Genomic DNA, 22,940 nt, shown 5'->3' with positions numbered 1-22,940 from the left:
CCATATGACTGACAAAGCCTAAAATATTTGCTATTTGGCTCTTCATAGAAAAAATGTGTTGACTCATGTTGCAGAAAACTGTGCTACCGATTCCTTGGTTTCACATGTTTTTTAAAGAGTTAAAAGATCTTTCACATAGGGAGACAGAAAGAGGATGTTATTCTCAGCCTATAGATGAGAAGCCAAGGGCAGAATGTCATATAGAAGTCACATTCTCAAATGAAGTTAATCCAATGTTAATATTCAGACTCAATTGTTCCAGCTAAATCTTGCTTTCTCATCACAGAATTACCAAGTTATATCACTATATATTAGATGGAAAAATCAGATATCAATTTTACATATCAATGCAATATTTTGCATTGTCTTCTTTTATTGAAGATGAGAGTAGGAATATTGCTTCAAATGAGAAAGTACCTGAGTTTGGGAGAGGCTTACCTGTGTAATCGTGAAATAATCTGGCCTCCAAATGCTTAGCTATAAAATAGATCCATGTGCTACGTATGACTGAAAAATACACTTCCTTTGGAACGCTAAAGACTAGGGTAAAATATCCCTTTCCACTGTTTCTAACAGAGCCATAGGTAAGCTCATAAAAGAGTACAACTTATATAAATAGAAAAATAAATGATTCATAAACAGGTCTCAGGTACCAAAGAAGCAAAATAATTCAATGGAATTATTTCACTGTACTACAAATTGTGTACTTACATAGAATCATATTAGATATAAATAAGACTTTATTTTAAATTAGTATAAGCAGAAGTGGCTGGAAACTAAAAGGATATATACCTTATCTACAATATTAAAGAGGATTTAGAAGACACTTAAGATAACATAGTAAATCTTGTTTGTTTTGCCAATATAGCTTCTGCTTAGCTTTAAAATCTCTATTACTTAATAGAAAGATTTAATTTGGGCCTCAAAATGTCACAGGAAAACCTTCATTAAAATTATACCTATTCAAATTCTACCCATCCATATCATACAATGACTGATATTTTCGGATCTCACTCAAGAGTGTGAAATATTTTATTTTGAGGATTTTTTTATATTCAGTATATATGTATCCATGCTAACTTTTCAAATTTAAAACACCTTCTATAGAATGCACTCTAATGTGAAATTCCCATTTTGTGTTATTTATTGCAATGCTGCTGGTTTTCTATGACTACGTGTATCAAACACAAATAATATAAAATATGTAATTTTCTTTAAATATATATAATATTACTATATTTTATTTACTTTAAAGTAATTTTAACAGGATTTTATAATATTGTATTAAATTTATATTTATGAGGAATACAAGGTAAATAAAACCTAGAGTAACATGGAATGTTGTAAGAAATTTGCTATATGCTTGCAAAACTAATCAACATGTTTTTAGTGAACATCCATCATGTACTTTGTGATGGACATAGTTTTAATGAAGATACTACTACTCTTGTCTCAAAGATTATATATATTAAAACTCTACTATGCTTTTGATGCTATGGGGAGACAAAATAAATTAATACGCTTGATCATTTCCCCATAAGAGCATATGATATAATTTACATAATAAAGAGTAGCTACAAATTATTATGATAAGAGCCAATATAAATAAGTGGAATGTAATGCTCCAAATGGGTAGAGGAATTGGAGATCATCTCCTGATGGGTTGATCCATGATGCCTTGATGGAAAGGGTAGCACCTGAGCAAGTCATTGAAGCATCATTTAATGAATATATATATACATATTTTTAAATGTCTAATATCCCTTCTTTGGTGGAGAAAATTAGTGCTCACCGAATTTTCCAGTATTGCCTACGTTTCCCACACTCCTTTGAGGTTGCATTGGGACCAATTTGATTGAATACTGAGAAGTTGGAATGTGGGGGAAGTGATACATTATTTCTTACGTGAGGCACTTAATAATCAGTGCCCATTCTTCAGTTCCCCTTTGGCAATGCCCCTGAAGTTTACATAGTGAGGTAGCAGAACCAGAGAGGGAAGCATTCTAGGTCCCTGAGTCACTGTATGGAGGAGAGTTGCCTGTTTTAAATCAGACATATGAGCAAAAAGAAATTAAGCATTTATGTCATTAAGACTTAAGGGTATTTTTTGTGGCAGCTATTATTAATTGCTCTGACTAAACATCTCACCTTTGTGGCTAGTGGTATCCTGCTTTTCCTTTGGGGGAGATGAATCTTTCCTCATTCCACATGATCTCGGGGGGTCTTTTAATCATAGTGCTCTGCAAATTCTATAAAAGGGTGGGACAAGGACGCAATCTAGGCCAATTAGATTCAGGAATTTGAATCTAGAGTTGAGAGAAACAGGGACAGGAGAGTTTATAGCTAAGCCATTTTGATGACAGGACCCATAAAAGTAATTTTCCTTGAGCTCTGTGTTCTCAGTGCTGTCCTACCTGGGCCGTGGCTGCCTTTTCTTCTTTCATTTCCGTGAACTACCTGATATCTTCCCAATAGATTCCATTTCTCTTTAGGTAAATGGATTCTTTCTGGTTCTTATAACCAAGCTTCCTAGTGGTATAAGTGAAGAGGATTTGTATATGTGAAATTATATTCCAAAGAAGTGTCTTCAGAATAAGGACATTTTAGATAAAATAAGTCCAGTTTGCTGTAGAGTTGTGTGGAATTGCAAGTCAGAGAAGCTAAGTTAGGGTTGTTAATGCCAGGCTATGAATTTTAAATGTTAGCCTCTGGGCTACGGGGGTTATAAAACCAAATGCCTTCAGGGGACATTTGGGACACATCAAATTGTAAAGCTGTACAAGGTATAAAGCAATAAGTGCCAAACTGACTGTGTTGACCAGTTCAACCCCTGACCTGTTTTAGTGCCTTTTAAAGCTCCCTGCAGGCCAAAGAAAACAACCAAGCAAAGCACATCCCTCCAGCTCTCTTGTCTCCAGGGGCTACCAGTTTGAAACTAAGACTATCAATAGAGAACAATAGAAGGTTTCTGTGCTGGGGAATGTGAGGCAAGATGTGCTGCTTTAGAAAGATTAATTTGTCAAAATATAGACAGGGGTTGGGTGGAGAGAGATCTCTTACAAGGAATCTATTGACTTGAGATTGATGTCAAGAAGAACGAAAGGAAAGTGAGGACATAAAAAGAGTTGTAAAGGAAGACTCTGCAGAACTGGGTAAATGCTGAAATGTGGAATTAAAGTGCAGGGAGGAATAAAGAGAGGACAATAAATGTTTTTGCCTGAGAGCTTCATAAGAAATAATGGTGGTATGTTCATGGAATTGGGAAGCCTAATTAAGGTACAGGTTTTGTGGATTAAAGCGGTGGTGCTACTGATCTGGTCAATTTAAAATGATTTTACAAAATTTGTCAGTTTGTAATTCTTTATCTTATACTTAATAGCACTAACACCTCAAAACAACAACCTACAAACATCTCCCTATGGGAACTAGAAAGATAGATAGATAGATAGATAGATAGAAAGATAGATAGATAGATAGATAGATAGGCAGACAGATTTTTTTTTAATTGAATGACTGACCAAGGAAAACTACTGAGCTCAAGAAAGCCAGTTTGTGATTTATCTGGAAGGCTCTTACGTGGTGTGGGCAGTAGAGCAGAATAATGGTGGAGTACTACTTAATTCCAGGACTAAATATTTTAAACAATTATAAATAATGTTATAAAATTTGAACATTGTAATTTTTGGAAGAAATATGTTCCATTTCTATACCTGAATATTAGATCATTTTTTAGGTATTTGATGGAAATTGAGCTTATAAAAAATGATTGATTATAAATAAAGTAATAACTCCCTACACACCCAGAGTCATTTGAAACCGAGGACTTATCCTAACAATGGCATAGTTCAAATGTATCATGCAGGTCCATGAACTAGTATCACAATCAGACTGGAATGCTTTTATTGCCTTATTTAATGTGTGCACTCACATAGCAATCACATTAGCCACAAATGAAAGTCAGTAGCTTGTGAGTGAAGACCAGAAAAAATAAAGGTACGTATTTTATGATTCTACTTTTATAACATTGCAGAAAATGCAAACTAATCTATAGTGTCAGACAGCAGATCGATGATTTCCGGGAGTGGAGGTAGGGCAGGAGGGAAGGATTACTAAGAGGTCACTTATGAGGGTGATGGTTATGTTCATTATCTTGATTGTGGTACTGCTTTCACTGGTGTATACACATATCAAAACGTATCAAACTGTATTATTTAAACATGAGGTTTATCGTATGTCAATTACACCTCAATAAAACTATTAAAATGGTTAGTAGCTGGGCTCTAACACTACTTAAATGCATTAGTAGGTATAAAATATTTACTTAAAAACAATTTATGCTTCCTCAATGAGAGTAACTGACTACTATAGTGGATGCTGTGGTGTGTCACCGAAATTTACCAATTACAAATGAAGCATGCATTCTCTGACTGCTGTAAGTGTTACCTTCTAACAAATCACCATTTAGCCCTTCTCAGAAATTTCCCTGAGAAGACAGGAGCTTCCTTGCCTAAGATTATACTGCCTGGAAGTGGGTAGGTGGAAGACTCATATCCAATGACAGATGGAGTTAGAGCCACAAAACTCCAACCGCTTTGCCTCACTCAGGAATACTCTGAATGACCATCCCAACTCCACATGGGACTGGCTGAGATCTCTCTTGTTAACTACAACACAATTTCAATGCCTCCCTATGTCCAACCCTGTCCCCTTTATTCTCTTGCAGCTGTTGTTTTTAGAGCACTCCCTAATAAACCTTCTGCATGGAAATCTCTGTCTCAGAGTCTGTTTCTCGAGGAACCTAATCTAAGACAACAACCTATATGGTGAAAATCTAAAGTGCAGAATACAGAACTACATACCAGAAGATGTTACCTAGATAACATCATGAAAATTTCTATCCGTATTCATAAAGATTCATTATATACAATGATAGCCATCTTTGTTCATTGCTCATTCACCTTGTTACTAGATTTCTGGAATAGGATATAGAAGTCTTTAAAGAAAAATGAAGAAAGAGATATGGTGAACACTTGGCATGTGATAACAGAGAATCTTTTGCAGAATGTCAGCTATTAGGAACATTTTCATGCTTGGCAGAATAACTGTCATTAAATTTTAGTACATGAAGTCACAACATTTTGTTATCTTACTAGATCCATCTACCATGTCAAAATAATATGAACACATGCCAATAGAAATTACATTTCACTACTGTTATTGCCAGAAACTTGGCAAAATGGTCTCTTATTTTGTAAATTTATTAAAATAATACCATTAAGAAAAATGGAATTAACTAGATGCTAACTTTCCAGGATCACTTTTCACTAAATGAAATTGCCATTAGAATTCTTTCCTTAGAATGAAGAGAGCAGTTTCCAAGAAGACCTCAGTTGATTTTCACCACCTAGCAACATGGAACACATATCTTAGCCCTGGGAGACAAATGAAAGAAAAGAAAAATTTCTTCTACTAGAAGACCATCCAGGATATTGAGTGGTAATAGACATCTTCCATCTAATGACAGACATGAGGAGGGAAACAAGGCTTTAATAACTGAAACAATTCTTCCTTCCCCTTCTACCCACTCTCATCTATCCCACAGGTACTGATCTCAAAACTCATTTCAAAGGTTTGGCATCCAAATGAAGAAATGTAAATGACGCTAACTTCCAAACTACCTTCATACAGTCCAAGAGACTTGCTTTCAGTAGAATAAACAACAAAATGTCTATAGGTTTCCTTAATGTAGAAAAACAACCCATCTATATAAAAAGGCAGTATAATCAGTACATTTTACTTTCTGCATTTACTTACTAAAGCTAAATGACATTTTTATTTTGACTTTTTGTCTTCAAAGTCCATTATCTTATTAATAATAGAACATCTGTGAGATAAGTATTTTAAGTTCTGTCCATTGGCAGTCTTTGATATAAAGATTTAGGCCTCATGGGAAGAAATGTTATCATGAAAATCATTTAGAGAGCGAGTTCACAGAAAACATTTCATGTTTATATTTTCTAATATTCACAAAGTTACTCCCTATGAAACAGTTCTTGGAAAATATCATTGATAAAAGACATATGACTAAGATACTTCAAAGCAAAAGCAGAAATACTGAAGTGTTATACAGATAAGGGATCTGATTTTATGGCTATTGATAAGACTGACAGAGCAGTCTTCATACAAGGTATATTTCGTAGTACCTTTGCTTTATTTATAACTTCAAGAAGACACATGGTCCAGTCCAGCCAATAAATGGCTTTGTAGTAATGGTTATTAAATTATTATAATAATAATTGCCTATGTCTTTCATGATTGATATGTCACCACCCCCAAAGGGACCGTGAGGCAGTCTGTACTGAGGCTAGTGAAAACCTAATGCTCCCCTTTAGCTAGGTTGTGATCTATTTTCTTGCTATATACAGAATCCTGAAAAAAAGGGACTGAAAGTAATTCCAGTGCTTTTAAACCCAATCTACAATTTAATTTCCTTTGTGACCTTTGAAACATCACAGTTATAGAAGTCTAGCTTTCCTATTTCCCCTGATTTTCCACAGGTATTTCCTTATTAAGAAACAAAACAAAACAACCTTCACACAATTTGCAGCCCTCTTTCTTTCAATAAAAAAAGGATTTTCACTTAACTCATTTCATTTTCCTGTGTTCTTCAACCTTAAAAAACTTCAAGCCTTGCTCATGTCTCCCTTAAACTTTATACATAACAAAAGCCTCACTCTTTTTCTGCCATCTAGTCGAGTCTTCTAGATCTCTAATCCTTCGTATTACTCTTCATGTTACCACTCATAAACCAAATGATTTTTATGTGGCAAAAAATTTTGATCATGAGGTAGAATTAACTAATGAGCAAAATTTGTCTTCATTCATTTCTAATGAGAACTAATTTATTCTTACATTCTCTAGGGATATCCAAAGAATTGTGTTTTGATCTTCCAAGACTTTAACTCTGAAAATGCTAGAATGAGTAATGAATGTCAAACCGACACCATGCATGCTGGTTCAAACAAGTAATAGAGGCCTTCTGGGATTCTGCAACCATATAAAAGTAATCATAATTTTAACTTGTCCTTTGACACCAGAAACAAGACTTTTGGATAATTTGTAGACCACTTGGAATAAATTTGGCATACAAATAAAATCTTCTTAAATTAATCCTCTGAGAAATCTCCCAAATATTTATTGGTGATAGAAAACACAAATTCAAGCCTTTTATGCCATTCAAGAATTTCACTTAAGCAGGACTGTGTCCACAATTTTCAATTTCTAGTTCTAATTGTGTCACTAACTAGTGTGAATCCCGCTTAAAAAATAAAACTATGTCTAAATCCTTTTTACAACTGTAAAGCAAAACTCAATAATTCAACGACCTAACAACAGTTAAGTATATGCAAACAACAAAGGTAAACATCAGTAAAAGAGTAAACAAACAAGTCAATGAGGAATAATGGGAAAGAAAGTTGCAGAAACATCAGAATGCAAATGCTTAGGATAAGGCAGGATCTAGAGAGCTGGAGGAATCAGAAAAGTAGCCCAAATATGCAAAAGAATGAACAGGTGGATAAGGAAGTTCAGTGGCTTTATTTAGTGGAAAAATCCCCCCCCCACCCCGCTTCACATTGTAGCAGATCCAGCTGGAACCTCACCCATTCTCTTGGCTCTTGATGCTCCAGTGTGCCTTGGCTGATGTCCAACTGCCCTCAACTATATGTCTTAGTCTGAGGGCTTTCTTTTTGTAGCAGAGAACACACTACAGCCAAGTGCACGACAGGCTGGAAGTGCTTGCAAAAGACACACGAACACCCTGATCAGCCCTTAAAAATGATGAGTAAGAGTTGGAGTATAAACATCACAGCTCTCTTGCTCCTTGCCTAAAGTAACTGCATAATACCTGTTTTGTGGTTTCCTAGACCTTCTCCATGGAATTAAGCTCCAGTCTCCTACAGCAGTGGCTGACTGGATAAAACTCTTTACAGGTTACTTTCTCTTACTTTTCTCACCACCTCACTACCCTACCACAATTTTCTGAGGTCACCTCCCAAATAAACAACCTAAACTCAAATCCTTGTCTCAGGATTTGCTTTTGGAGGAAGCCAAACTAAGACACTCTTAACCCCAAAATGTTTATTAAGACCCAAATCAATCCTTAACCAAAGCTAGCCTGACCCTGTAGATAGAGTTAAGGAAAAGCACAGAACTGGATTGGAAAATCCATTCATGCTTTTCAAACAATGTAGCAGGTGCTCTCTGAGACAAAGTAAGTGTAATGGGATACACAGAGACCTAGTAGAAGGAAAGAGAGCATATTCAATAAATTATTAAATACCAACTAATGACAGGGTTTCAAAGAATAGGTCTTTAAGAAATTTGAATTATGATATAAGTAAAAATATAACAATTTCCAAGCATTGGATTCTACATAAGCATACAAAAGATAGTTACTACAAGAAGGTTGTACCTCATCAAAAATAAGCTTTGTTTTGTTTATTTTTCTCATACTATTAAGCTGCTGAAATATAAATGTGATGAAGTCCCTTCCCTGTCATTGAATTCTGTGGAGTTTTATTTGTGAGAAAAGAAAATTTCCCGTTAGAAGTGTTGGCTTGGATTAGAAAATGCTTTATTATGTGCATTGCAAACCTACTTATTTACCACAGCTAGACAGAGACTCCTTCTTACTCTGTCATGCAGCTGCTTGTTTTTAAACAAATTTTGCCAAGAGACATAAACCAGATGGCCTTCTTCAAGGGTATATTGCGAGCCGTGATAGTCAGCTTATGGTAGTTTCAAGCAGCCGACAGCTGGGTAAGGAAAGTCATGATGCTATTCAGAAATCCAACTTCCAAGTATGCCAAAGCACAAGGAGACTCTCAAGTTGGTAAATAAAATTCTGATTTCAAGTTGGTTTTAATATCCTATTTTTTCAGGGGTCTTTAAACTTCTGCTTCATAATATTACAGTTTTTATTTTGTAAAACAGAAATACCCCCAACACATTATATTAGAGATAAAACTTGTGGAAAAAATGGATTGAGGATACATTTTCCAGTGGAATCAACAAGCTGTAGGTTGGACTTTCTCAAATAGTTAGAAATGTGCCATCAATAAAGCTTACTGAAGCTGTAACATTCTACTGTGGTAGTGTAATATATTAAATTGTCATTTTGAATTCCATTCTGTAGTATTATTATGTATCCTCATTCTTGACATGTTTTTTTGGCGAACAGAGTGTATTCCTCTGCTCCTGGGCTTTGGTCTTGCCATGTGACTTGCTTTGACCACTGGATGTGGACAAAAGAGGCAGTCTGGTAGTTCCAAGGCAAGGTCTTCAGAAGCATTATGTGTTTCTGCTTGTCCTTCTGAGAGCTTCTGAACTCTGCCATGGAAGAACATGCCCTAAGTATCTGCTGCCCTTCCAGCCTGGACCCCAGGATGAAACACACACATCAGGCCTATTCATTCAACCTACAGTCCCACAGGCTAAAATAGGGTTCACTTAGAGTAGTCCTCTAATCATGAGAATAATTACTTATTGTTATTTTGGGGTATGTTTATTGCACATAATTACTGGGGCAGCACCTAACCAATAGTGGCAGACTTTGTTAAAGGCCCAATGGAAAGCTACCTTGGGTCACTCATATTACTGGGTGACAGGGAAAAAGGGATAAGACAAATATGAGAGTTGACATCAACGTCTTAATCATGGTGCCATTACTTTATAGAAGGTACCCGTAAAGATTACAGAATTGTACCTCTGATTATCTCAGAATTCCTTCAAAACAAAGGGCATGAGAAAGACAATCCTTAGTTTCCAACATTATCTCTGAATATTAGAAGAAGACAAATGAAAGGAAGAAAGAAAAAAATAAAGCATTTCAAGAGAAGCTACACAGAATTTACCTTTTGTGAAAAAAAAATATACAGCTTAAATGTATTCAAACATAAACATTATTCAAATTGTAAGGATTTTTTAAATGTCCATCTAAGCTATTATTTATTTTTCTAAGTATCTAACCATTCTAGGAAATCACATAGAATATTTTAAAATGTGTTGTTTCAAGCAGAAATCTCTCAAAAACCACATCTTTAGCTTGTAATGGGCAGTTTTCCCTTGAGGAAACTGATGTTTTTCAAGAGGAATCTGAGACTGTCCGTGGATAAACTAAAACTAATAAGAAAATAATTCTTTTGAAAATTGCCTTTACAGTCAAGAATTTGCAATTCTCACAGCGTAAACAGAATTTTTAAAGGGTTAGAATTTCGTAATGGCAACAAATCACGCTCCTGCCCACAGAATAGTAGAAGTTAAAATAAGCAAGCAAGTAAGCAAACAAACAAAAAGTTTGTTGACTTCTACCACAAACTTATGTTGACTTTAGTGGCTAATGGGTATATTTTCTTTAGGGGAGTCTGCTTACTCCTCTCAAATACCATAATTATAGGAACATATCAAGATCTCAGATTACTCATATATTGCTATATCCATACTTCAAAGTCATAATTCAGTTTTATTACAGAAAAATGAAAGTAAATATGAGAAAATCCATAAATATTTTGTTGAATAAACTATAATGGAAATGAAGTTCTTGTTAATCAAAGAAACAAGAGCTTATTCATTCCAAAATATTACAACTTTTGAGTCAGCAGTTTATCATTTACATGTAAGGAGTCATCAATTTAAAAATTAATTTGTATTGAGCAAGTACCATGGAATTATACTGTGTTTGGCAGAAACTGTATGGCACAGTTTCTGCCCTATAGGAACAAAAACTCTCCTGGATGGTACAGAGTTGCACACAGTTATGAAAGACATACAAATTTATGATAAGCACCTGTAAGAGCAGTACATGAGAGGGTTCTAGGAACACAGAAAATGAAATAATTGATTGAGACCAGAAAATGATTCCAAATAGTGATATTTGCATTGGGTCCTGAATGATGAGTAGGACATTGACTACTACCAAAGAACAAGGCAGGGTTCCTCAAGCACTTGAGGAGATCATTTACCACTTGGTTTTGCAAAGCATCTTATAGTATCACAGTCTATTTTTCTATAGACATTGAATGTGAAGATACCACCCTCTAAATACATCTCTTTGAAACACTGTGGTTTCAGATCAAATAGTTTAAGAACTTTTTATATGTACCTCTGCTTCTGCTACTGAAGACTGATGGCTGAAACAGAGAACATAATCCTTGAGCATGAGAAATCCTATATGAAATATATAGGAGACAAAGGACGCAGAGACAAGAGTTCATAACTTGGGTCAAAATATGGGCTCTGGCACATACTTCCTATGCGAGCTTGGGACAATTATTTGTTCTCTCCAAATCTCAAGTTCCTCATCTGAAAATAAGGTTCTCCTGAGGCGGAAATCATACATGTAAAGTGCTGAATACCTGCCTGGCCTGTAGCTGTTGCTAAAACAGAAGCTCTTTACTCTTATGCAACACCCATCTTACATGCCCAGAAAAGGGGATGTCCTGAAATTACAGTACATTGTCATAATTTTACCTTTAGTCTTAGATCCTTATTTTATAGTGGATATTCTTGGAGTCAGTGATCTAAACTGCTACAGCTTACGAATGACCCAACTTAAGTCAAAGTAAGTAAGTAGGGAACATATAACCTAGGAGCACTGTGAAAACCGAGTCATCCATCACCTTCCTTGGCTAAGCAGGGGCTTTGCTGGAAAGAGGGGCAAGAGTCAGGCAAAAATTAATTAATGAAAATTTGTTTTGAGGGCATGGAGAGATAGAACAAGTGGGTACTGGGCAATGATGAAAAACTTCTACTTTTATATTGGCAGAATTCAGGAAGCCAGAGTAACATGTTTTCTCAATCAGAGTTCATAAAATTATGAAAGAAAGTAGGGGAAGGAAATAATACTCAAAAAAGCTATACTTATTACATATTTCTGAGGGTTGTTTACAAAACAGAACAAAATATTACTTTCTCTATATATACATTGAAGACTGTTAGCTCTCTTCCAATATGCATTCTCCCACTTTTCTATAACTGTACACTTTTTGGCAGAGCACATAGCATTTAGGAATAAAAGCAACATTTCTCAGCCTCCCTTGCAGCTTAGGTGTGGTCATGTGACTGACTTTGGCCAATGAAGTGTAAGTGTAAGTAAAATGTGGTAGTTGCCAGGAAACTTCCCTAAAAGACTACTGGTGTGAATCCTTTTCCCCTTCTCCCCACCTCCTCCCATCCTGCTTCTTGGAATGTGAACGTGGTAGGACTCCATCTTGCAATGTGTAGATGAGGGCCTACCATATAAGAATAGCAGGGTAGAAAGCAGGAATGAGTAGAGCCATCATACCTGCTTTGACTGCATACTCCTAGGTTTTGAAGGAGAGAAAAATATGCTTCTGTCTTAGTGAAGGCATTACTGCCTTGAGCTTCTGTTACTCTCAGCCAAAACAAATTCTAATTGATAGAGCTAAGAGAATTTCCATAAAAGTGACATTTAGCACAATTTTGTTTTCTTCCAAAACTCATATGTCCCATGTAGACAGAAAAAGATATATATATATATTTAGAGAAGGGAAATTTTTGACATGACAAAGCCAAGAAACATACAATGAGTAAAGCTAAATAGTGGCATTATTTCCAAAATGAGGCTAGTCTTATAGGTTTCAAGTTGTTTTCTATACTAGAGGCTTTTTCCCTTTGGCAATGATGAAAATACAAATTTATTTAGATAAGAAACAAGCAAACTATAGCCCCCTGTACACTGAAGAAGTAGAACAGTCTATGGTGAAGAATCGAAATGTGTGTACACAGCTATCCTGGGAAACAAAAATGTTCAATTACTTTGAGAAAAAGATTCAGGATATTGATCTATGCTTAACTTTGAGATTATGTGAATTTTATATCAAGTCTATTTCTTATCTGAAGCAAGTTTTAAACTAACCTCTATGTGAACTGTAAAGATTTATAAGAATCTGAAAATGTTAAAGATATAAGGCAAATGATCCTGTATGAAATGGCTATCATAAAAAGCAAATCACTCTGCAACACTTGAGTGCTTTGAACTAGCAGTAGGAACATACAGAAGGCAAGCTGGAGGGCAGAAACAAACTTATATTTAATGCATTTCAAAATGCAAATCAAAACTATAATGAGGTATCACCTCACACCAGTCACATTCAGAATGGCTATCATCAAAAATATCTACAAACAATAAATGCTGGAGAGGATGTGGAGAAAAGGGAACCCTCTTGCACTGTTGGTGAGAATGTACATTGATACAGCCACTATGGAGAACAGTATGGAGGTTCCTTAAAAAACTACAAATAGAACTACCATATGACCCAGCAATCCCACTATTGGGCATACACCCTGAGAAAACCGTAATTCAAAAAGAGTTATGTACCACAATGTTCAATGCAGCACTACTTACAATAGCCAGGACATGGAAGCAACCTAAGTGTCCATCAACAGATGAATGGATAAAGAAGATGTGGCACATATATATACAATGGAATGTTACTCAGCCATAAAAAGAAACAAAATTGAGTTATTTGTAGTGAGGTGGATGGACCTAGAGTCTGTCATACAGAGCGAAGTGAGTCAGAAAGAGAAAAACAAATACCATATGCTAACACATATATATGGAATCTAAAAAGAAAAAAAATTGTCTGACGAACCTAGGGGCAGGACAGGAATAAAGACGCAGAAGTAGAGAATGGACTTGAAGACACGGGAGGGGGAAGGGTAAGCTGGGATGAAGTGAGGCAGTAGCACTGACATATATACACTACTAAATGTGAAATAGATAGCTAGTGGGAAGCAGCTGCATCCCACAGAGAGATCAGCTTGGTGCTTTGTGACCACGTAGAGGGGTGGGATAGGGAGGGTGAGAGGGAGACACAAGAGGGAGGTGATATGGGGATATATGTATACATATAGCTGATTCACTTTGTTATACAGCAGAAACTAACACAACGTTGGAAAGCAATTATACTCCAATAAAGATGTTAAAAAAATGCCCCCTTATTAAATAAATACAATAGGTCCCCTTCATTCTATTCCTTCACCAACTGTTCTCAACAACTAAACATTCACAGAAATTATATGTAAACAAAGAAATATAAACCAAAGGCTAGTTTAGGTATCTAATTCAAACGATATACTGTATTATGAATGGCTCACGTGTTAAATAGAGTTTCAAAAAAAGAGAACTGTGGAATAATTGTTTGTTGACAATTGACAGTCACTATGTTAACATTAAATACCTCCTAACACCAACTATATGGGATTATTTTGTAGTTTAAAGCTTTGCCTCTGGTAGTCAAACCTCCATGTAACTGGCATCAGCAGTCAAACCACAGACTTCATTTTGGGCTGCTGGGTGGAAACAAAAGATTTCTCTATTTCGCTCACAATTGCTCTCTCAGTGGTTTGCAACGTGCAACAACTGGCCAATGAAAGATATTCACAATAGCTAGGGATTAATTTAGATTATACAGAGCCCCAGCAGAAATATAAACATGTGAACAGAGCAGCCTGACATAGAAGGCAGTGTGCAGGAGGGGGTGATCCCTAAATTGAAATACACAAGAGGAAACAGGGCAGAGAAGGTAGTGTAGAGGCTAAGCTTGGTGAAAGGAGATTATAGCAAATGACAGATTGGTAAAAGATTCGCCTTTCCTAAAGTTTTGATGATTTATTTTTGGCATATATGATACATCAGCACTGTCAGATTATAGTTTTCATCATCATCATTATCATCAAATAGTATTTATTAACCAAATGTGCTGTACTGGACATTGTACAAGGAAGGAAAATTGATATGGTTTCTGATATCCAGTAACGAATAAAATAAAACTGACCAATCAATGTAGACAAATGTAGGGGAGCAGATAGTGAACGAGATGCTTACCTGGGGAACACTTGAAGGTTAACAATAAACTTTTAAATATTTCCAATGTTTAGGTGAATTGGGGAGTGTATGGGTGTGTCTATGTATGTTTCCTGATAGATCTGTGGAGATAAAAGTGTATTATTTTCTTTACAGAGATAACTAAGTTCTAAAAATGAATTCTATTGAATCAATTATTTAATAAATAATGATTTTCAAAAACATATCTTGATTTTTTTTTTTTTTTTTTTTTGCGGTACGCGGGCCTCTCACTGCTGTGGCCTCTCCCGTTGCGGAGCACAGGCTCCGGACGCGCAGGCTCAGCGGCCATGGCTCACGGGCCCAGCCGCTCCGCAGCATGTGGGATCTTCCCGGCCCGGGGCACGAACCTGCGTCCCCTGCATCAGCAGGTGGACTCTCAACCACTGCGCCACCAGGGAAGCCCCCATATCTTGATTTTGAGAACCAAATCAGAAGCCTTCCCCATACACCATGGTCTCAGCAGCATGAAAAAGTGGGACATAAAGAGAAAATGTCACTTCTTCCTCAATTTAACACATCTTCCTCTGCAGTGTCCCCATGAATGAATGCATGAGAATACTTTCCCCTGGTCAGTACAACAATGATTCTGAAATGAGATGTAAAAAAATTTCCCATATTCAGGGTATTTTTTTTTTTTACTTCTTACTTCTTAATTCTACCAAGTTCAAAAAACAACAGCAGAATTATGTATTGGCACTTATACATATACCTGGGAGGGGAAACAAAGATCCAATCTGGCATAAAAATCTTTACATTTAGTAGAGACTAATTCTAAGACTGCAGTGTTAATCTTTCCTGAGTTGTCAGGATCCTGTGTGTGCTTCTCATGTATCTTCCCAAATACATATGGCATTGTGACAAACAGAAGAGGCTGCTAATGCTGCTATAGCTGAATGTCTCATTTAGGAACAAACAATTCTGGAAAAGCTCCCAGATTATACATCTGTTCCTCTAGCTTCCACTTTAGAGGATAAAATTGTATGGTGATGCCATAAGGATTAATATATTATTCCTTTCCTCTATGGGTAGTGTGTGGTTATTTCCCTCACCTTGACATAAGAGAAAAATATTTATTGAATGCTCCAGTAGAAAAATTACAACTGAGATAGCAAATGCTTATGAGAAAGTTGCATTTGGAGTGGGCTTGCAGAATTACATGCTTGTCCCCCAGAATCTGAATACAGAGATGATTAAGGCACTCTCTCTTCAAGTCAGATTTCTTTGGTTTCTATTCCTGCTTTCTCTCGTTTCATTTCTTTCATTGTCTCACAGCAGCAAGAGTCTGTAAGCGCATTAATACTGTGAGCTTGGCGCTAAGGGAGCCAAACAAAGGAGAAATCCCTGGGGAAGCGGTTTCCAGCTCTCCCATTCCCAGCATCCTGTTGACATGTGGCACTGTGGTCCCAGCATGATGGTGGGAAATTCAGGAAAGCTTTCTCTAGAGTGGTGGTGCTCACAAACTTATCCTAGAGTCTGTACTGGCTTATTATAAAGGGTTTGGAAGTCCAGGGTGAAAGGCCAAAAATAGAACAATGTAACATGCTTTTCTTAAAACTACATTTTTTTTCTAAAATTCTGAGATCGGGGCCTTCTTGTACTTAAAAATGTATGTAGTTATGATTTTTTAAATTTTAAGTGTAAATTTCATTCAAGTACATCATACACACAGAAAAGTATACAAATCACAAGTGCACAGTTCCATACATTTTCTTAAGGGAAATGTACCAATGCAACCAGCATCCAGATGAACAAATAAAACGTTACTCAGAACACCAGGACTTGCTCCTGCCCTTGTTAGTTTCTATTCCCCACAAAGGTCACCATATCTGACCTTTAACCCCTGATATGCCTGTTTTGGAGTTTTATATAAATGGAATCATACAACATATATCCTTTTGTGCCTGGCTTCTTTTATGCAACATGGTTTTCCTATTTCTTATTTCATGAAATATCACTGGTAATAGAATTTGATTTTTTAAATGCCCTCACACCATCAGACCAGAATCTTGTTGTTACACAATAATGCCATCTTATGGCTACAGAGCAATTTGTAGTCTAGAAACTGCTTTCACTTTTTAAATCTTATTTGATTTGTGCTATTCTCTAAGACTTGAGGAATAATTTCCTGAAAATGGGGCAAATTTATTAATGGTTTGAGGGATAGGAAAGGTGGTAACAGAAAGAAAGGAAAGACAACAAAGTATCTGGCACTTGAAAGGTCCTCCTTAAATGCTTGTTGAAAGAAGGAAAGCACATTGTTTCTCTAATACTAGGTAGATATTATGTTAATTATTTATTTTCATGTGTTTCCTGTAGGTATCTTTTATAAACAGTGAGCAATCCACCAAGAAATAGATGAAAACAGCATTTAGCAACAATGTTAATTTCTCATAAAGTTAAATATTTATCTTACGTTTATATATACGGATATCTATCCATATACATGGATATGTATATGCGCACATAGGATTCATGGATTTAATATTTACTGTGTTCACCATCTGTGTTTCCATAGAAAGGAGCCACTTTTAATACTTCGAGGATTTGTAAGTTTACTGAGGTACATGTTGAAATTCTATTTGCTGGAAGACAACGTATGGAAGCTGGTCTCCTAGATAATGAGTGAGCAGTCACAGTCAATCTGGATTTTAATCCTCTACTTGCCTTGACTTAGACAGTAATGTCTGTTTTACTTTATGACATTTAATAGAGGTGAGTTCTGCCATTATGGCGTTCATAAATCTGTTGATTAAGGATGGTCTCAGCAACTATGCCTTAGGAATGCCAAGAGACTAATGCATTTTCTCATATCTGTAACTTATTTGTGAGTAAACTGTGTAGCTCTATTAGAGCTAAATACTTTGGTGAAATAGAAATATGCAGATGTGTCACGTAGCATGTGTTTGGCAAGTCACTTAACATCTTTGTGATTAAGTCTCCCGTATAAAATAATGAAGCAGGATAAAATTACTAAGGTATTTTCTAACTGTAAAAAAATCCTGTGTTATTAACTATCTATAATAGTTTAGATTATTATTCAGCAAATATTCATTCTTCTTTCCCTTCCACCGTAGGAAGAGACTACTTCCCCATTCTACTCATGTCAGGCTTGCTTTGGCCAATGGCATGTGAGTGGCTTAATATGATCACAGGTTATAAGTGCTCTTAGGAGATTAGGCTTGGTTCATGCTCTGGTGACCCATCATGAGCAGACTGTGCCACTGATCCTTCATCTTAAGCCCAGAATAAATATATATGTAACAGACCTTAACCCAGCACACATCCTAGAGCCTAGCCCAGTTAACCATAACTTGAAACAGCTGCCCAGCCACACTCAGCCTAAGTCAGCCAAAACACAGACAACCTAAAGATCCATAAGCATGAGAATAAAGGCTTGTTTTAAGCCATCGAGTTTTGGGGGTGATTTGTATCACCATATTACGGTAATAGCTGACTAATACACTATCATACCTGGATCATACATGAAAATATACTAATACCTTCTTACTGGCTCAAAGGTATTCTGTTTTAACATCAAGTTGACTTATTTAAAAAAAAAAAATCAGTAGTTTTTTGTTGAGAACCCAACATGAGGGTATTTAAAAATGTACAGCTTCTATTCATGAGAAAAATGCAAATCAAAACTACGGTGAGGTATCACCTCACACCAGTCAGAATGGCCATCATTAAAAAGTCTACAAATGACAAAACCTGGAGAGGGTGTGGAGCAAAGGGAACCCTCCTACACTGTGGGAATGTAAACTGGTGCAGCCACTATGGAAAACAGTATGGAGGTTCCTTATAAAACCAAAAATAGAATTACCATATGTTCCAGCAATCCCACCCCCAGGGCATATATCCAGAGAACACTCTAATCCAAAAAGATACATGCACCCGAATGTTCACAGCAGCACTATTTACAACAACCAAGATATGGAAGCAACCTAAATGTCCATTGACAGATGAACAGATGATGTGGTATATACATACAATGGAATACTACTCAGCCATAAAAAATAATGAAAATGCCATTTGCAGCAACATGGATGGACCCAGAGATTATCATACTAAGTGAAGTAAGTCAGAGGAGGACAGATATCATATGACATCACTTATATGTGGAATCTAAAATATGACACAAGTGAACTTACTTACAAAACAAAAATAGACTCACAGATATAGAAAACAAACTTATGGTTACTAAAGGGGAAAGGGGGTGGGGGAAGGATACATTAGGAGTTTGGGATTAGCAGATACAAACTACTACATATAAAATAGATAAACAACAAGGTCCTACTCTACGGCACAAAGAACTATATTCGATATCCTGTAAAAAAACCATAATGGAAAAGAATATGTATATATATGCATAACTGAATCACTTTGCTGTACACAAGAAACTAACACAACATTGTAAATCAACTATACTTCAATTTTAAAAAAAGAATCTATAGCTTCTAGTCTCTCTAAGGATTCAAAAATCTACCATTGTATGGGCTTGGTGGGAGATAAATTCCTGACTATCACCGCAATGGATCCCAAATTCCAGCTATTTATTTTCCCTAACCCCTGGCAGTTAGAACCTAGTTATATGACTGAAGCATGCCTTATTACAGGAGTTGGCAATTTATGGCCCACCAGCAAAATCTGGCCTACCACCTGTCTTTATAAATAAAGTTTTATTAGAACAAGCCATTGATTTGTATATTGTCTATGGTTTCTTTCACCCTGCGACAGCAGAGTTGAGTAGTTACAGCAGAGATCATAGGACCTGCAAACACTAAAATATTTACTAATTGGCCTTTCAGAGAAAAAAAATATCCATCTCCTGCTTTACCAAATAATTCTGTCAGAAACCTTAATTCTAAAATTAGTGACACAAAAAGAAATAATAATTTTGATACTTTTTGGCAGGATAGTAGCAACCAATATCCAGTGGCAATGGTACCTCTTGTGGACCAGTGGACCACGGCAGTGACAGAAGTTTATAATTCAGATTCATCTTATAGCTTGATGCTAGGTGTGTTTCTGGGTGCATATCCTGGTCTTCCTTGACAATTTCTGCCCATATTTAAACCTGACTCGCAGGCCTTTCCATTGATTCCATGAGTTACCTGATATCCTTCCAATTATATTATCCTACCTAAGGTAACTGGAGTTACTTTCTGTTAGTTGTAACTCAGAACCTTGAACAGTCCATTGACCTTGCTTTATTCCTGACTCTGAGTAAGATGTTCCTATTCCACTCCCCAAGGATCTTGTTCTCGCCCTCTCACATCACTCACATCTGTCAACCTGTAATTTATTGGCTGTTTGTCCATTTTCTCTCTAGGACTGGGAGGTTCTTCCGATCAGGGACTGAATTTAAATCAACTCTCCATGGTGCTCAGGAAAATGTGAAAGCATATAAGAAAGAATTAGCAGGCATGAAGACTATAAGAGCCAGAAGACCATTATTTTTATCTTCAAAACTGCCAAGCTTGATCGAGTCATTATCGTGTATAAGCAATCTGCTAAGCACTCTACATACATTGTGTCATTTAATCCTCATAACAACTCTATGACTTAGAAAATCTTTTTATCCCATTTTATAGATAAGGGAATTGTGGAGCATAAAGGTTAGGGAACTTGTTCAAGGACATAAATCCAGTCAGCAGGAAAGCCAGGATTCCAAAACAAGTTGAACTCTAGTGTCTGTGCTCACAAGCAATAACTTAAAACAGTTTTACTTGAGACTAGACTAAAAGTCACAGGAAATTTAGCAGCTCCTGACCAATTCCTAGAGGAACCCAGTTAGAGAAAGATTAGGATACTTTTCCAGAAACTGGATAAGAAAAGAGTGGGTCTACTGGCGTTAGTGACACACTATCTCTTGCCAGACATAGGAAAGACCCCACCCAGACATGGGGTGAGAATTCAGGAAAGACCCCACCTAGATGTGGGGTGAGAATTCAGCTTACTCTCTCTGTGGAATGGCATTAGCCTTCTGCTTCTTTTAAAGACTATGGTTGAAGGTGAACTGAAAGGGAAAGAGTTGTATGACTGTCATAAGGGAATACCCAGCTCACTGACCAAAGATGACATAAAGTGGGGAAGAAGTCTCAGAAAGCAGAAAGTTTCACCTCTGCTTTCGTGCAAGAATGGGAGGTGTCTATAGAAGCACAGTAACCACTGGCTACCCAAGAACCCTGCAAGGTTCTTAAGGGATAGTGTCGGTGGCCTTGGATGGTTGGAAGAAAACACTGAGAGAAGACAACAAAGACAAAAACATCCCCAAAGTGGAATGAGCACCCCAAAAGACAGTGATGAAACTGACCTCATTGGAGCAACTTGTAAAAGCTCATTTTGACTCAATGTGGGCTACTGAGAGGTGCACCATGATGGCAATATGAGTTTGTCTTTTGCAGCATATACACAGGGTTGTTGAGTTTCTTTCCCTTTATCAAGAATGGCTTTGGATACCCTAGGGCCCCTCTGTTTTCCAGCAAGTTGATATAGAACTACTGGACCATCCAGGGAAAAATATTCTCAGGCTTCTTGCAGGAGGCTTCAGTCCATACACACTGAACATCCACTTCGTGCTCAAGACTACCTTAATCCTGAGCATACCACACAAAATAAAACACAGCTTTTGTCTCTCAGGAGCTTGTGCAGGAGGCAAAAAAGGAAAAAATCAATCAATAAAATTGATTGCTATGTAGTAAATTCTAGGAATAGGTCACTTTGGAGCAGGTACTCTACAGAGTAGCCACCAAGTCTGGTGACATCTGCAAATACATAAATAGTATGTTGATATTATATTCCATTAATGTTAAAATAATATCTAACTTTCTATGATCAACTAATATTTTTAGCATTTTAAGAAGGAAATAACATCTCACATGAGACTTGAAGGGCAGGTAGGCCAGAGAGGGCAGAAAACATTTGTGAATCTTTAAATCAATTTAATATTGATAGAGCAGAATTTGGAGGGGTTGTAGGGCAGGCAGGAATTGATAAACAGTGAGGCTGACCAGAGGAGCAGGGGTCATGTGAAAGCGTTATATCCCCAATTAATAAGTTTGCACTTTATTCTAAAGGGAATGTAAGTTTTCTTACACTTCAGAAAAACAATTCTGGATGAAAGATAATTGGGAACAAAGTAGGGATGATCACTGGAGACAACTGAGATTTCTGCTAGAAGTATTGATTTAGGAATCTAATGCAGTAAATGAAGAACAAAAATAGAAGTAAAGATGGCAAGAAATGGACAGATCTGAGAGATATTAAGGAGGTTCTTTGTAATTATTAAAAATGATTTGATTTCCTCTGAGAATAATGAAGAAGATGGTCTTGAACATATCTTTGAAACCAACTGTTTTAAGCCATTACAACTTTATTCCTTTTAACCTAAAATTGGAAGAGAAAACAATATCTTCTTGTAGTATGAGGCTAAGAAATGTATGTGACTTTTAAAAATCTGGTCAACAGTTGGATATTTAAAATAAGGGAAGCACTAAAAATTAATTATTTTAAATCAACAATTTCCTTGTAGCAAAAAAGTGGGGGGACTTCCAAATGTAAAGGATCACCTTCAAAACAGAAACAACACACGAAAATCCACTTTGTGTTGCCAGCTTATATTTCCAATATATTAATCTAAGTATATCAAATGGTTATAAATCTATAGGATACAGATTTGACCAAAGGTATACAATTTATATTGTACAATTATTTAAACCACCTCAATTAAATGACCAGATAGGTTTTGCCATTACCTGAAATTTTAGAGGATATTATAGTGCTCCAACGTAATACTAACTTCAGTACAGAAAAATTTGTTGAATTCAGCTCATTAGTCTGAACTGTTCATCATTATTTGTTCTTACTCCACTTACCTTTTTCCAGTGAAAGTGATACTTCTCCCTCTCTTCCTCCTTACCTCTCTTTTTTCCATGGAGAACACTGAAATGAACTCTAGAATTCCTGGGAGACAGGTATAATCATTTAGTAAAAGGAAAGTGGTACCTAC

The 22,940-nt window shown here is 36.4% G+C and overlaps 1 protein-coding gene across 1 annotated transcript in view; it reads right to left on the bottom strand.

Annotated features, from left to right (window-relative positions):
* The window catches only part of DMD (dystrophin), a 1,279,715-nt gene that overhangs the window by 1,143,715 nt on the left and 113,060 nt on the right, over positions 1-22,940 (bottom strand). The gene's annotated exons all lie outside the window — the stretch shown is intronic.

This window comes from Neophocaena asiaeorientalis, unplaced genomic scaffold (assembly GCF_003031525.2).
Source record: "Neophocaena asiaeorientalis asiaeorientalis breed wild unplaced genomic scaffold, Neophocaena_asiaeorientalis_V1.1 scaffold448, whole genome shotgun sequence".
NCBI classification, from domain to species: Eukaryota; Metazoa; Chordata; class Mammalia; order Artiodactyla; family Phocoenidae; genus Neophocaena; species Neophocaena asiaeorientalis.
This window is presented reverse-complemented; position numbering and strand designations above follow the sequence as displayed.